Source organism: Protopterus annectens, chromosome 15.part0 (assembly GCF_019279795.1).
Source record: "Protopterus annectens isolate FY-2018-M chromosome 15.part0, PAN1.0, whole genome shotgun sequence".
Lineage (NCBI taxonomy): Eukaryota > Metazoa > Chordata > Ceratodontiformes > Protopteridae > Protopterus > Protopterus annectens.
In genome coordinates this window covers 142,402,600-142,419,123 of record NC_056749.1, presented here as the reverse complement: position 1 = coordinate 142,419,123, position 16,524 = coordinate 142,402,600, and the positions used below count along the sequence as shown (strand labels likewise).

General features: G+C 36.3%; 1 protein-coding gene across 2 annotated transcripts in view; it reads right to left on the bottom strand.

Annotated features, from left to right (window-relative positions):
• The window catches only part of DIAPH2 (diaphanous related formin 2), a 5,354,951-nt gene that overhangs the window by 1,411,058 nt on the left and 3,927,369 nt on the right, over window positions 1–16,524 (bottom strand). The window lies entirely within an intron of this gene.

The following is a 16,524-nucleotide window of genomic DNA, read 5'->3' as shown; positions in this document are numbered from 1 at the left end:
TGTTCCTGCAGGAATCTAATTACATGCATTTCCTGAGATGACTTTCTACATACCTTACTAACAATAATAAAGGATGTTTCTTCGAGAAGTGCAAAAATGTAGACAATGATTATCTTTGACCAAGATGCAGTCTTGAAGATATGCTCTAAAACTCATTAATTACAACTTATTATATATATTTTCTCTCAATTAATATGAGAAAACACTTGGAGAATCTAGAGGTATATACAGAAAAATAACCTGTTAAAAAAAGAATGAAACAAGCATCCATAAAAATTGCAAAAAGAAACTCAGCATAAGATAATCAGTCTTAAAAAAGAATGAACATCTTCATAAATAAAAGACAGAATCAAGATCAAGCTCATGTGAAGCAGTGCACTAACAGAGGATATGAAGGTCTTCAAAGATTTTCACTTGTTACATCCTTAAAAGTGTAAACAGATTGTATAGGTGACAATTACTGCTGACAGTTCTCATCCTAGATGGGGGTTGGAAGGTTTAACATGAATGAATGTTTGAAACATAACAGACAAATGATAGCCAAGTACAATGTTCCTCGCATCTGCACTTCTAAGAAACTAGACACTCCGTCCCCTTCTTTTGGCTTTTCCTGGTTAGGGGTCGCTACAGCGGATCACCCGTCCGCTCATTGATTGGCAGTGGAATTTTACAGTGTCGAGGTGCCAGGCCGATGCCCAACCTTCCACAGGAGGCACACACACACACGCACTCACACCTAGGGCCAATTTAGAGTGTCCAATCCACCTACAGTATATCTTTGGTATGTGGGAGGAAAACGGAGTACCCGGAGGAAACACATGTGACCACAGAGAAGACATGCAGACTCCGCACAGAAGGCACACCAGCCGAGGATCAAGCCTGAGAATCTCTTGCTGTGAGGTGGCAACGCTAACCGCTGCACCACGGCGGACACTCCATCTCCTTATTATATGCATTTTTTTTGCAATAAGTCACAGTGCAGTTACACCAGTTGACAAACTCTTAAGCACAGTATCTATTTACTTACTAGAATTTTCTGCCTCATAACTGCATAAGATGGGGAAATAAACACAGCCTGGTGGTGGAAATGACCAAGACAATAAGCACAGCTGGAAAAACTGCCTATGGAATTGCCAGGATCCTGGAGACAGGTAGTTTGTTTCATTCATTTTAATAGTTTCATGAGCACTTGGGTCTATATATTCTACATGCTATATCAACATGTGTCTGACTGGTCATTATATGGTAAACTGAAGGTGAAATCCCCTAATTATTGTTTATTCTTTCAATTTTGCATTGTAATTTAAGTTTACATCAGCCTATAAAGTTGGCACCATCAATGATGCTATTAAGTTTAACTTATTATACCCCTAAAAGTATGTTCTAACCTGGATTACACATGTTTTATGATGTTAGAGTACACAAGTACTGTATCCCAAAAATGTACTATAGCATTTATTTCCTAGCATAAAGTTTTATTGAAAATCCAGCCCTACAACCTCTTGTGGTAGCTCAGTTCCTATAGGCCCATGTCTTTTTTTTTGTCAAGAACCTTTGGGGTCTCTCCAACTGCCTAATATGTTTAGTAAGATATAGCCCAAAGACGAATTTGTATTACATGATGGGCATGATTAGTACAGAATGTAGTGGGGTAAAAACAACTTTGTTTTGTTTTCCATTACAGTTAACTTTTTTTCCATTGTAAGCTTTATTTCTGCAGTATATATTGGTTTGATTAGGTCAGGTAAGTGAATTACTAGAAAACAGTGGACACAGTCAGTTCCTTCCAAGTAGGCAGAAACTTAACCTCCCATCAGTATGTCATAAGCTAATCGTTAAATGCTAAGATTTTATGTCATAAATGTGGACACACAAGAAGTGGTATGAGAAAAATCACTAGGGTCACAACAGAAAACAATACAACGCTTATTTATTTAACCTACCCCTAAATTTGGGATGCTTCGAAATATTCAGGAGCATGTTTTGTGCTTCCATAAAGTCTTAAGGAAAACAGAGGTGAAACACATTTTCAATTTAAGGATAAAGAACTTGAAGTTTTTAGATTTCAGAGTGTTAAGCATAATTAGCCTGGTTGCTCATTAAGTGATTTCTAGTATGTTACTCACTTTACACAGTTCTTTACTTAACATCACGATTTCAATGCAAGTTGCAACAGGCTATACGGATGTGTGATATAGCCATATAAATACCTTGCAATTTACACATCTCCCTGAAGATACACTTATGCACCACTATCATCGGAATTATAACACTAACAAATGTTCAACAAAGCAAAACTAAATCCGGTTTGTTTATAATGCTTTACAAACTCTCGTATATACTGACGTATCATTCTTTTAACCAAGCACTTAATAGAAAGACAAACAAAACCCTCAAAATCTTTCATTTATATAACATCCTATTATTTTTTGTGCCTGGTAAATTCTCATCTGCCATACCATCATTACTTTTTATGTCTTAAAGAAGATTTCTGAGGAAATTATAGTGAAAACCTATCTTACCTTGTTCTCTCTCTCTAAAATGTATTTAGATACATACAGTATGTATGTCTGCTCCACAATAATGTGTTAAAAATAACTCATATTTTAAATTTTAAACCGTTATTTCTTTTCTTTTCTTCAACATCACCCTAAGTTAGTAAATCTGGAACAAACCTTTTGAGTGCTCTGTTTAGTGTAACAGCTACAGGCGAGACCAGGGTAGAGTCAAATGCCTATGTACTTGAATTCTGTCACTTGGATGATTGTTTGCCTTTTTGGTTGGATAAAGAAAGCATTCTCTAGCTTACGGAAGGCACCTGAAAAGCATGTTTTGTGTTTTGGTCAATGTTAAAAGAACCATGATTATTCTAGCATATTTTATTGAAATCAACCTGATGTTAGAGAGTCACTATGAAAAGTTCAAGAACAAAACTGTCTAAATGCAGTGTGCTTTTTAATCCCGGGAAGTCAGGAGTAAACTGATTTATAGATACATACACACACACACACACACACACACATACATATATATATATATATATATATATATATATATATATATATATAAAAATATAAATATATATATATATATAGGGTCTATATTAGAATACCAAATATTCAAAATGGCGAGTGTTCTAATATCGAACCCTACCAATCAAAAATACCAAACATCAAACGTTCAGAACAGCGAACTTTTTCCTAGGGAAAAAATTTGTGTTCCAAAACACATACACACAGCACAAGTGCACCAAACAAACAGCAATCCATACACATACACCTAAAATCTTACACCTAACCCTACACTAAACTATACACACACCACTATCCACTTACCTTAACCCAAACCCTAACCCTAAGTTCAGTCACTATAGCACACTCACCTCACCCACGCCCTAACCCTAACTCACCTAACCCGCCCTAACCCTCATGTCCACACAATCGCACACATACCTAACCTGCACTCAGTCACACATTTACCTGAACCCGACCCGTAACTTTCCAACAGAGAGCTGAAAATACCTTAGCAACAGAAACGGACAACCAAATTCTTTCCCTAGGAAAGAATTTGGTTTTCTGCTTCTTCGATATTTTTGCTGAAAATGGGTCAAAATTAGACATTTTAAATGTTCGGTGTTCTAATATAGACCCTATTTTATATATATATATATATATATATATATATATATATATATATATATATATATGAGATATATGTATATATATATATATATATATATATATATACATATATCTTATATATATATATATACATATATATATATATATATATATATATATATATTACATATAAGTGTCTCCTTAAAATTATCAGAGCTCTCAAATATCTAATCATATATCGACAAAATCTATCCACATCCAAAACCAATGTTTCAGTGGGGAGGCAAGCCCCCCCGCTAATTATATATAACAATTTCAAGGTTGTACAATAGCAGAGAAAGGGCATAATTTAAATGCTTCCTTAGTACAACTTCAGTTTTGTTGATATTTTATGTTTTGTGTGTTTTGAGTTTAGATATTTTTTATTTACCTTTTGTGTTGAGTTATTTATGAGTATAGACCATTTTAGGTAGTGTATCTATATATATATATATATATATATATATATATATATATATATATATATATATATATATATATATATCTAGATCTACTTCACATGGTTAACATTTTAGAATGCCAAAGACCAAATGGCCGAGATCATATGATTGGCATTCGAAATGTCGAACATGGAATAAAAAAAACACCTTCATGCTCCTAGCAGGAGGGCTGTGCCCCTGCACCCCCCGTGCGGGGTCCACCCCCACATCCCCCGGAACTTAAATATACCAACTCCGAGATCACACTATAGTGTGGAAGATGGAAATCTTTCCATTCCGCACTGTACGGAGATGCTAGTTCTACATGGTCGATATTTCAAATGCCGATCATATGCTCTTGGCCATATGGCTTTCAACATTCTGAAATGTCGACCATGTGAAGGGGCCCTATATATATATATATATATATATATATATATACACACACACACACACGCACACACACACACAGAGGCAGACAGAGAGGATGAGAGACAAAGGGATCAATATATACATCAACAGGGAAAACTAGTGCTTCTTGAGCCCTGAAGTTTCTGGATGAGCCTCCTTAAAACCTTTAAAAAAACAAAAACTGTTAATCTCAGGTGAGACTTCACATTAATCAAGTATATAGAGCTTATTTAGAAACTGATACTTCTCTACTGAAAAATAAAAAAAAATATATATATATATATATATATATACACACATTTAAATAAAATATTTTTATAAATATATACATTTTTAGTTGAATCTAGAACAGAAGTTATAATTAGTTGGTCATAAAAATACTGCATGACAACTACAAGATAAGAGAAGGTTAGAAAGGACTGGGAGGAGAGAGAGGATGCATGACAACTACAAGATTAGAAAAGGTTAGAAAGGATTGGGAGGAGAGAGAGGATGCATGACAACTACAAGATAAGAAAAGGTTAGAAAGGATTGGGAGGAGAGAGGATGCATGACAACTACAAGATAAGAAAAGGTTAGAAAGGATTGGGAGGAGAGAGAGGATGCATGACAACTACAAGATAAGAGAAGGTTAGAAAGGATTGGGAGGAGAGAGAGGATGCATGACAACTACAAGATAAGAGAAGGTTAGAAAGGATTGGGAGGAGAGAGAGGATGCATGACAACTACAAGATAAGAGGAGGCTAGAAAGGATTGGGAGGAGAGAGAGGATGCATGACAACTACAAGATAAGAAAAGGTTAGAAAGGATTGGGAGGAGAGAGAGGATGCATGACAACTACAAGATAAGAGGAGGTTAGAAAGGATTGGGAGGAGAGAGAGGATGCATGACAACTACAAGATAAGAGGAGGTTAGAAAGGATTGGGAGGAGAGAGAGGGTGCATGACAACTATAAGAGAAGGTTAGAAAGGATTGGGAGGAGAGAGAGGATGCATGACAACTACAAGTTAAGAGGAGGTTAGAAAGGACTGGGAGGAGAGAGAGGATGCATGACAACCACAAGATAAGAGAAGGCTAGAAAGGACTGGGAGGAGAGAGAGGATGCGTGACAACTACAAGGTAAGAGAAGGCTAGAAAGGATTGAGAGGAGAGAGGATGCATGACAACTACAAGATAAGAGAAGGTTAGAAAGGATTGGGAGGAGAGAGAGGATGCATGACAACTACAATATAAGAGAATGTTAGAAAGAATTGGGAGGAGAGAGAGAGGATGAGCAATTCATAAAGAAACAATGGCATTTTATATGTATGGCTCCCAAATCTGCAACAAAGTCAAAAAGATTTAGAATTTTTGCTGGGAATTGTCTGCACAGCTATTTTTATACCCTAAGCAGACTCCAAATATTTTTTTCCCTGGTAGATTACAAATGTTGGAAGTGTAACGGGGAAGAAAGATGTAATTGAGAACATATTTTGACAGTTTAATGAGTTGGCAGACTTTAAATATTCCATGCATATTAACTAAGGAACTATTTCCTTTTTGAGCTGTGATACATGCTCTAAATTTCCTAGACACAGTAAGGCCTTAATGAGTTAAATTCTCGTGGCTGTCAAGAAAAGCAATTACTAGAAAATGGAAATCAAAGTCTGAGCTAACCGTATTAGTAGTAGTGACTATAGCAACAGCGATAAAAGAACTGGAAGTGGGATCTTCAGAAAAGGGTAAGAGGAAATTACATTGAATAAAATAAGAACTGTGGGAACACTACATGCAGAATAATGTTTTGGAGGAGGAATGAGGTTTAAGGGGAACTGAATAAGCTATACAATGTTCAACTGAGAATGACTGTACAGAAGACTGTGATGTATAATGTCTGCAACTGAAAATATGCCAATATGGTTTGCTTTCACTTATATAGATGTATGATTGCCTATGGCATAAGTGATAATTCAAAAATACATTTTTTGTTTAAAAATATTTTTCCTTAAGGGTGTTCAAAAATAATTACGGACAAAAGTAAAAAAACACAGCAAAAACCTCGGGCAAAATTAGACTGAAGAATAAAAAGCCTCTGGGTGGACACACTACCTTAAGAACCAGCCCAACTCAGTAGAAATAAAACAAAACACAGGATCCTGGGTTTGAGACTTGGTAGGGCTGATTATTTCCTAGTACCAACCTATAGGAAAGTCACGCTGGGGATCACTTCTGTGGCTCTGCTCGACAGGGACACAATAAAATAACTTTCTTGGGTGGTGAAAGCCAGGGAACCTTGTTAGCTAAGCTTTCATAGGCCCTTGGGCCGATAGCCTATTACCTACCTATGAACCTATGAAAACAATTTATTAAGCACTTTCATCCTTCTCACATAAGGACTTCTTCAGAATAAAAGAATCCATAACCCAGGTGTTTAAATAATTGATTACTATCACATGACAACTTAATTAATAAATACATGAATTACCCTATAAACCTATAATACTAAAATAGAGCCTATAAAATCAACTATCCTATAAAACCTATTATAAACATTCCATGAATAACAATCCTGACAAACATAATGGAAAAGCACCATAATGGATAACCCGTGTGTAAGGAACAGTCTGAGAGGCCTATAATTCTAATCCACTTAGCACCTATTAACCCAGAGAAAAGAAACTTTAGGGTACCAACAATTCAAACTCGATACATATTTAATACCCTATATTTAAGAACCTGGATAAGGTAAAATTTTAAACATTGCTCTTATTTGTAAATAGTGGTCTTATTCACAAAGAAAGCTAGCAGACAATCAGGATTGGAAACAAATTTAATTCTCTAAAGACTAAGTGGGGAACTCATAACTGGCATAATTTTTCTGAATGCAATCTTCCATAATTTGCCAGAACATCACACATTTTATGATATACACAAAATCAGGAACATTCTGGCAAAAATCAGGAAAAGATGAGAAGCATGCTGATAGAAGCTAAGATGCACATACTTACACCACACATAGCCTCAAAACTGTTAATAATCTTAAGAGAAGGGACTGCCACTACGGCACTATGGACATTTCTCCTACTACAGCAGGTGGAATTCTTGCTGTAACCTAAACTGAAGAATTAAGTGCAATTATGAGAGAATCAGAGCATGTGAATTTTCCCAGCATGCAACAAACATTATCAGACCCACACACCTCAGTGCTACTCTGACTCATTCTGGTGACCATTACCCTACAAAAGCCCTGCAAGTTAATATTTTCTTGAAGCTGAGGGATCCCTATGGGAATCTGCAGAAGCAAATTATGTTCCTTGTGACTACAGCATCTAAGAAGGAACATACTTATAAGAAAAAAGGTGGCAGGGCCATTCCTGAATTTGTACTGCATAAGCAGGAAATTGTGAACTCTTGCAAACTACAGGCTCAGAAAAACAAGATACTATGAAGAAAACATTTGTGAAGTTGTGAAAGAAAAATGGACTTCAGCTGAAAGTAGAACTGTGATGAATGAAGATGAAAAAGGAATATGCAACCCCCCATGCACACATACATATATATATACATATATATATATATATATATATATATATATATATATATATATATATGAGTGTGTATGCGCATGTGTGTGTGTGTGTATATATATATATATATATATATATATATATATATATATATACATATATATATATATATATATATATATATATATGCACACACACACACACATATATATATACAAATGCAGACACACACCTTTTTCTCTCTCTCTCTCTATATATATATATATATATATATATAGATATATACATATCTACATAATTTATATATATATATATATATATATATATATATATATATATATATATACATATATATATATATATATATATATATATATGAGAGAGAGAGACAGATAACTCTGGTTTATCTATAAAATCAAGTCCTGGTTGATAAAGTAAAAGTCACTGATTCTGTTCCTCCAATGCAATGAAACAGCTGCATAAAAAATCAAACCCTTCCTCCCTGCAGAAGCCGTGCTTAAGCCAAAAACTGGGAACTGATGATTGCCTCTCAATCAGACAGGAGCTGATCATAAGGACAGAGTGAGGATGCTTGTGAGTACATTATTAATTTTCATATTGAAGAAACACTGGCATTCAATAACTTGACAACTTCAAATCGAACACTGGTAAAAATCAAACACTAAAAAATTGGAAGCTAAATGATTAAAAAAGGAAAATAAATACTTTCCTTTTCTAATCAGTTGACTAAAAGAAATCCCTAACAGTACCACAAGACCAAATTTGTGTCAACAGTGGTGTTGATAATGTACGAGGTCAAGGTTAGGGGCAGTGGTAAGGTTAGGACACGTGATTAAGGTGGTTGAAAAAAATGTTTAAATTAATCGTAGTCTGTGATCTAAACTTAGACTGGAGTCATCGGCACCCTCCATACAGGAAGGCAGTGAACTCCATTAAGAGGCTTCAGCATCATCCCTCAGTGGAAGATTCCAGACCATATCTGGCAAAAGGTAATTGTGCAACTCTTCATCCTACAATAACTAATTCTCCATATATATATATGTATATATATATATATATATATAGCTACACATATATTTATATAGATATATTCCACTAAATCCATTGCGTTCATTACCACCTTAAAAACGAACCCCCCCCCCCGCCGCCAAACACACACAGACATTATTAGCATTAGGTCTGTCCCAGATTATTCTGGCATCCTCCTTTTATTCAAGTTACAGCTGACTGTCTGGACCCCTCTTTATGAATGCACATGGACAAACTACAGCCCTATCTTTATTTCACAACCTTTTTAATCCTTTTCAGGAAAGCATTTATCTAGTCAGAAGAAAAATGTGGCAAGAGAATGAAAAACACTTGGTTTTCACTACAGCTTAAACAACTTACAAAAAGGAGAGTCAAAGCTTGGATGTCTTGGAAAAGAAGGCCTACATTCTAGACAGATATGCTCACTACCAGTAGCTAAAACAGAAAGCTAGGATTAACATAACTGCATTACAAAATACTTTAGAGGCTTGTAAAATCCAAAGATCAGCTAATAAATTAATCAATCAATAAATAAACTCTGGGAAAAAGTAAAGCGCAAACAAAATATTTATTAAACTTTCTAACAGAGATGCATTGGACCATTTCTGCTCATTTATGAAGTCCAAGATAAGGAATTTGGAATAATAAACTGCTTTTGTTTGTGTCTTTCGGCTTTTCCCAGTTAGGGGTCGCAATAGCGGAACTCCGGTCCGCTAATGATTGGTAGTTGATTTTTACATGCCGAGTTACCAGCCCTGATGCACAACCTTCAACGAAGGTATGCCCATTCACGCATGTCTCCATGCAGAAGACGCTCTAGCTGAGAATCGAACCGGACAGCGTCTTACTGTGAGGCAACAACGCTACTGCAGCACCACCACTGCAGGTACTAAATCAAAAGAAAAAAATTCAGATTCTCCCCAAAATAGCAGCAATTTTGGAAATATTTAACAATGGTGTCGAATGTTGGAGTTTACACAGAGTAAATGTTTACACACAGTAAATGTTATCTTTATGGAGATAGGGGGTGGGAGGTTGGAGTAATGGTTAAGGTGCTTACCTTAGAAACACAAGGTGCAGGGTTTGATTTTGACATGGGGTAATTGGCTAGGCTTAAAATGGCCCATAAGGGCAGTTAGCCTAGTGCTAAACTATGAACCTATATATGTATTATAAATAGTTATTTATTAGTTCTATAGTTAAGAGAATGTTTAGTCATAAATTTGACTGAGAAGTAAAATGCTTAAGAAAATTGTTTTTATTTATTTTATTTTACGTGTTTACCAGGAGAGTCTGACTGGGCAAGTTGCCCATTTTCAGCAGAGGCCCTGGGAGAAAAGCTCCACATATAACAAAAACTTGACAGTACAGCAACCTACACAATACTAATGTACTTAAGAATATACACGCTAAAATATGCATAAATAATTATCTTTAGAGAAAATCATCATACAGTACAGTATTGGCAACACATGAACATACAGATGCAACTATACTTACAAATACATGCAGAAATATACATAACAATAAAATGTGCAAAAATATGCATAAAGCGTTATCCATAGAGAATGGAGTAGGTAGTGGATAGGACAATAGAGTAGATAGTAGATAAGAATATGTGCAGGGGAATGCATAAGAAGTTATCCATGGAAAACAGAGTAAATGGTAGATAGAATGAAAATAGAGTAGATAGTAGATTGAAGGAGTATATACTCTTAAACCCAGTGATGTAGTAACATCAGTGAGTATTTATTTTACATGGTAATTACAGACTATGATGCATAAGTGTATGAATCAATACAAATGAGAGAGAAAACAAAACACCAAGAAGCAATAAATTCCAAAGAAAGCATTTGCACCCAGTATGCACCCCTCATATATACTTTCCAATAATATGCATTATACTTCATCCAATACCACTCCCATAAAATTGTGTTATATCCACATTTTATTTCCTAACAATAAACAATGATGATGCAAAGAAACAAACTGAAAAACAGATATGCATTATAGCCATAAACGGTATACTAAACACCCTTACATTCTTAAACTTTGCATTTCACTTATCTGCAAACCTAGCACCCCTCTCTGCAAACTTTTAACGTACCTCTTACTTTAAGAGAGTAAACAAAACTGTTGTACAGGCACTAACAGAAAAAAATAGATATGTTATATAGCCTTACCTCCTTATACTTGGCAGACAAGCTCTCTGCAAATGTATCACCTGTATCTATAACTTAACACAAACAAAGAAGATCTTATCCTGCATTTATAACTTAACACAAACAACAAAGATGATCTTATACAATTCAGGCATGTTCTAATAGTACCTGCAACTAAAACTGTTTACACATCCATTGCAGGTGACAACTGTCAGCCAGTATTTGCTCACTAGCCAAAATTCTCTATAGAAATAACTACACTCACATTCTAGGCACCTATAAAAGATGAGTTCCTGTCTGATAAACAACTGAATTTCCATACCAAATGCAGTACCCAAAAACCTATTTCCACCCTAGTAAACCAGACCTAGACTAATAAGGAAGCTGGCTTACCTCCCCTACACAGAAAAATATACAGGATTGACATTAAATAAAACTGTGCCTTTAAACACTGAACTACAAGCAGATACTGTTCTAATACAAGTCAGTACTGCCCTAACTCAAGACAAAATAGCCTACATATTCACCATAAAAATTGCCAGTAACATGCTAATTCACACACTTAAATATTCTTTGTCTGTCTTCTCAGAACACATCCTTGCTTCCAACAGCCAAGACTGAAATACTCTGACTTATTGGCCAAACCCATGTTAAGGAACATCAATTTACTACCACACCAAAGAGTAAATGGTTATCAGTCAAAGTACGAGCCATCTAACCATAAGTTCAAAAATTAAGGATAATGCTGTTGTGTTCATATTTGGAAATGGCTGCTATTCATCTTATAAGATTCTTGACAATGAAAATCTCAACCACATTGTATATAATAGGACATCATCAAATGCACCCACAGGAAGATGCACTCTGTTAGATTTACTGATAATAAACACACCTAAAAAGTTAAACAATCTACTTTTACTTCTTGGTATTACAAGTGACCCCCTCCACTTTTCTTTCCCAGTGTTCTCTGAAATGAACAGTCTCCCAGGAAAAAAAAATAATTAACTAGATTCACATGTGAAACATCAAATTCTTCTTTGCAAGACCCTACATCAGCCCTTTCACTATTTTATAATCCACTAAAAAAAAAAAAAAAAAAAAGGGGTTCAAGGTATGAAACCTCCTGCTGCTAACTTTCAAACTTAATATTCATTTAAACAAAAGAGAAGAAGCCTGAACAAATTAGAAAAAGCATTTAACAAAAACAAAATCTGATGTAATTAAAGGTAGAATAAAACATAATACAACAAAAATCAATTAAAGGAATTGACAGACTAAATTACTGGAAAACCAAAATGCGTTGGCATACCATAACAGTTATGCATTTCTATAAGTGTTTCCTAAAGCTGCCGAAGGACATCCATTAAACTTGAGCATGTTAAAGAACATTAAAATCTTTACTCTTCCCTTCCTCTTCCTATAGCACTAAAGTTTAAAACAAAGCAATGTGAGCACTCTAAAGTTTAGTTAGCTTAAACCACCAGATAGTGGACAGGGTCCAACTATTCAGGTTAGAACTAGAAAAATATGAAAGAATAACCTTTGAGCTATTCGAGCTAAGCTAAAACACCAAGCAGTAGTAGTAAGAAATATTTGGAAATTAAACTCCAAACAGTAGTAAAATCTTGCTGCGATCAAAATTTCTTCACTTGTGTGAATAATAACAGCTTCACTTTCTTTGTAGCAAAACAACAAATCTCTTGCTGCAACTAAAAATATCTTCACTTCTTAGTAGCAGAAAAACAAATATTTATTATGTGTAATTTATATAAATTGGCAGATAAGCACTGTGCTTATGTAAAAAAACTAAAAATAAATTACTAATATAATAATATAGCAATATAGCACTGAATTTTAACAATGTTTCCGCTACTACACCTTTAGTTTAATTCCTCGCATGACTAGAATGGCCTCACTTTCAAAGTCATTAACAGCAAGTTATAAACTCATCTAGTAAACAACATAAACTTCATTTATAACCCTCATACACATATTCTGATCCCCAAGTTCCTGCAAATTAAGATGTTCAATTTGGTCCAATCTCCTGACACATTTAATGCTGCCTTCACTGTTAAAACAAAACAACATGTCACAGTCGTACACATCCTACGATTACTCTTGCATGACTATGGGCACCACAGATGACACCAACAGCACATTTCTTCCTATTTGTCAAAATTCTAGAAAAAGTTGTGGATGACCAAGACTCTCTAATGTGAGCAAAAAGATGGCACACTAATGAAGAAAGAATATAGTTTCAGGCTTAAATATACAGCAGTTACTGACAGACATCACTTTGTCAGCCAGATTTCAACCACTATGGACAACTGAATGTGTACACATGCAAAGTAACCGACTTAAGCATGCTTTGGTGATGTAGGTCACTCTATCTTCTAGAAAACAGACAGTTGTGGATTTTTCTTAAGATACAGAGGCATAGTTTATTAACTATCTCTTAAAACATACATTCATGATGTTAACTGAGTACTCGCACACTGATGCTGGCACACCTTCTAAAGTGTGTTCACGAGTTACTGATGGCTCAAACTGTTTTTTTACTGGTCATTAAAAGACTCCCCTGGGATGACAGCTCTCCAGCACTATTTATGCTGATTCTATTATATTTACAAGATCCTTCCAGAACATTACATTGTTGAACAATGAATGATAAAATGGTTTTGTCAGTATAGAACTGGATAGTACAGAACAATTACATTCCACTATTATGTTATTTGGCATGAATAAATAAGAAACATCTCCACTTACTCTTAAAGACCACTGAAATTACCCATACATTTTATGACACATTAAAAATATGTATTTATTTACTTTATTTTATTTAACATTTGTTTACTGGGAAAGTCCGATGGGGACAGAGCCCACTTTCAGTGGAGACCTGGGGAGTAACACTCCAGATACATGTCTTTGGAATGTGGGAGGAAACTGGACTTATAGGTTCATAGGTTTATACTAGGCTATCTCCCTAAGGCATTTATAAGTCTAGAAAATACTGTGCCCATTAGTTTGTTGTGCCTCTGTCCAGCAGTGACACAGAGATGATTCGTAAACCTACGATCTCCCATCCACAGGTCAAGATTTCTCTTGAACAGAGGTGCTCTGCCTCACATGGACCTTTATTCCACAGCATATGGAGTCTCTGCTATTTATATCCATGCAGTGGTTTTGGTGGATTTGGATTTTTGAGGTGGAGCATGTCCATTAATTCCGGGTTGGACATGGCCTTGTATGTCAGGCACATGTCACCTCTGACTGAATAGAGCTGGAGTTTCTTCAATCTGGCAGCATATGACAGATTTTATCCTTTTGGTGAGGAACTTTTGGGGTCTCTCCAATTGCTGCAGATGTTGGGTGAGATACATATCATTGGTCTGATAAGTGAAGAGTACAGGGAACAATGACCTCACTAGATCTGGATGTGAATCCCTTCATGATCAGGTGGGCAATGTAGAAGGTCTTTCTAACCACTTTAGCAATGTGAGTGTTAAAAGAAGGCCACTGTCAACCTGGGTCCCCAGGTCCCTGATAACCTCTTCTGTGCTTAGTGGATTGCCACCTATATGGTAGCCTGGGGTTCACTTCAGGCCATGGCTCTGGCACCAGCTATCTGTTTCGTGAGTCCCTTCTGAAGGATATCCGTGTCGATGCACTTTCCACTATCCTGTTTGCAGTCATCTGCAAACTTTGTCAAAGTCCTCCCATGTTGGCCTGTAAGTAGATGGTCTGACATAGCGCCAGCAACTCTAACCCTGTGGGTTCTGTCCTCAGTTTGCAACCCAGCTTGTGACATATGGGTTTACATTTAAGCTGGTAAGTTTTCTCAAGGTAGGCTGTATGGACTGCCTTTCCCTCATCAATGGCCTTCCCTATATCTTTGTTTATGAGCTCCATTATGATCCTCTCCATAGCTTTGCAGACTAGACTTGGGACCACAGTTGCCGTCTGTGGTAAGGCTGAGATTAAACAGCTGCCTTATGTGTGGGTTTAATTCCTCATTTAGTTCAGTCCCATTGATGCTGTGTTTTAGCTTTGAGATGTCTGGGAGGCTACACTCGCTGGGATAGTTCTCTCCTTTATTGCACTGAACCTGTCTGCCAGTATGTTGGCAATGTCTGTAGGTTCAGTGATTTTTGTATCATTTTGAACTAATTCTGAGCATATCTGGGAGTTTCCACCCAGGTTCCTAACATAGCTGAAAAAGGCCTTATGACAGTCCTTTGAATCCATGGCAATTTTTCTCTCAAAATTGGCCTTAGTTGATTTTATGAGTGCTCATATTTTTTTACTAATAATGATCAGGGGTGACTTCCCTTTTATGGATTTTGTTCTATTATGTAATAGCTTTCTCCTCTTATTGTAAAGTTTGTTAATGGCTGGGGTCCACCAGACTGGATGTTTGCCCTTTGTGGAAAGAGTCTTGGTTTTATTTGGGATTGCCTGATCCATGCAGTCCTGGAGGTGTTCATAGAAGGCATTTGTAAGGGCTTCCGCAGCTTGGGTTGTGGTTTCCACTGGCTCAGGGGCCTTGAAGTATACCACACCAGTCTTGAGTAGTGTGAAGTTTGCTTTAGAAGTTCTTCACTGTGGTCTTTTTGTTTGGGGTGGGGCTGGATGTGGATTTCCAGTGAGATTAGTTTATGATCAGATCTCACCAATGATGTTTGTGATAATGAGATCTAGTATATTTTCTCCTCTCATGGGAACAGTGACTAGCTGTTCCATGGCATTTGAATTTATGAACTCCAGGAACCTTTGGGCTAGAAAGTTAGGGCTTGAGTAATGTTCCCAGTTTATATTCAGGTAGTTGAAGTCACCCAATATGATGGTGTTTGGAGATACATTTATACCCTCCAGTGTCTTCAGGAAGGCTGTGTGGGGTTCCTGAGTTTGAGAGGGTGGCCTGTAGCATGCTACAATTTGTAGAGCAGTTTTGCCTATGGTTAGTTGCACCTGGATGGTTTCAGCTTTGTGCATTGCGGTATCCTTTATGAATATGGATACATTTGGGGCTGGAAGCATGATATGAGGTAAAACCTAATAGTGCCGGGGTGCTCTCAGGAGCCTTGAACCAGGTTTCAGTTACAGCACAGAGCACTTCCCAGAGGAAACCCAAGCGAATGCAGGCAGGACATAGAGACTCCAAACAGAAGGCAACCTAGCCTTGAATTAAACTGGAGAACCTCTTGCTGTGAGATGACAGTGATAACTGTTGCACCACTGTGCCACCCACAATCATATAAAACTTAGTCATAGAATTAGATCAAAACTTACATGACTA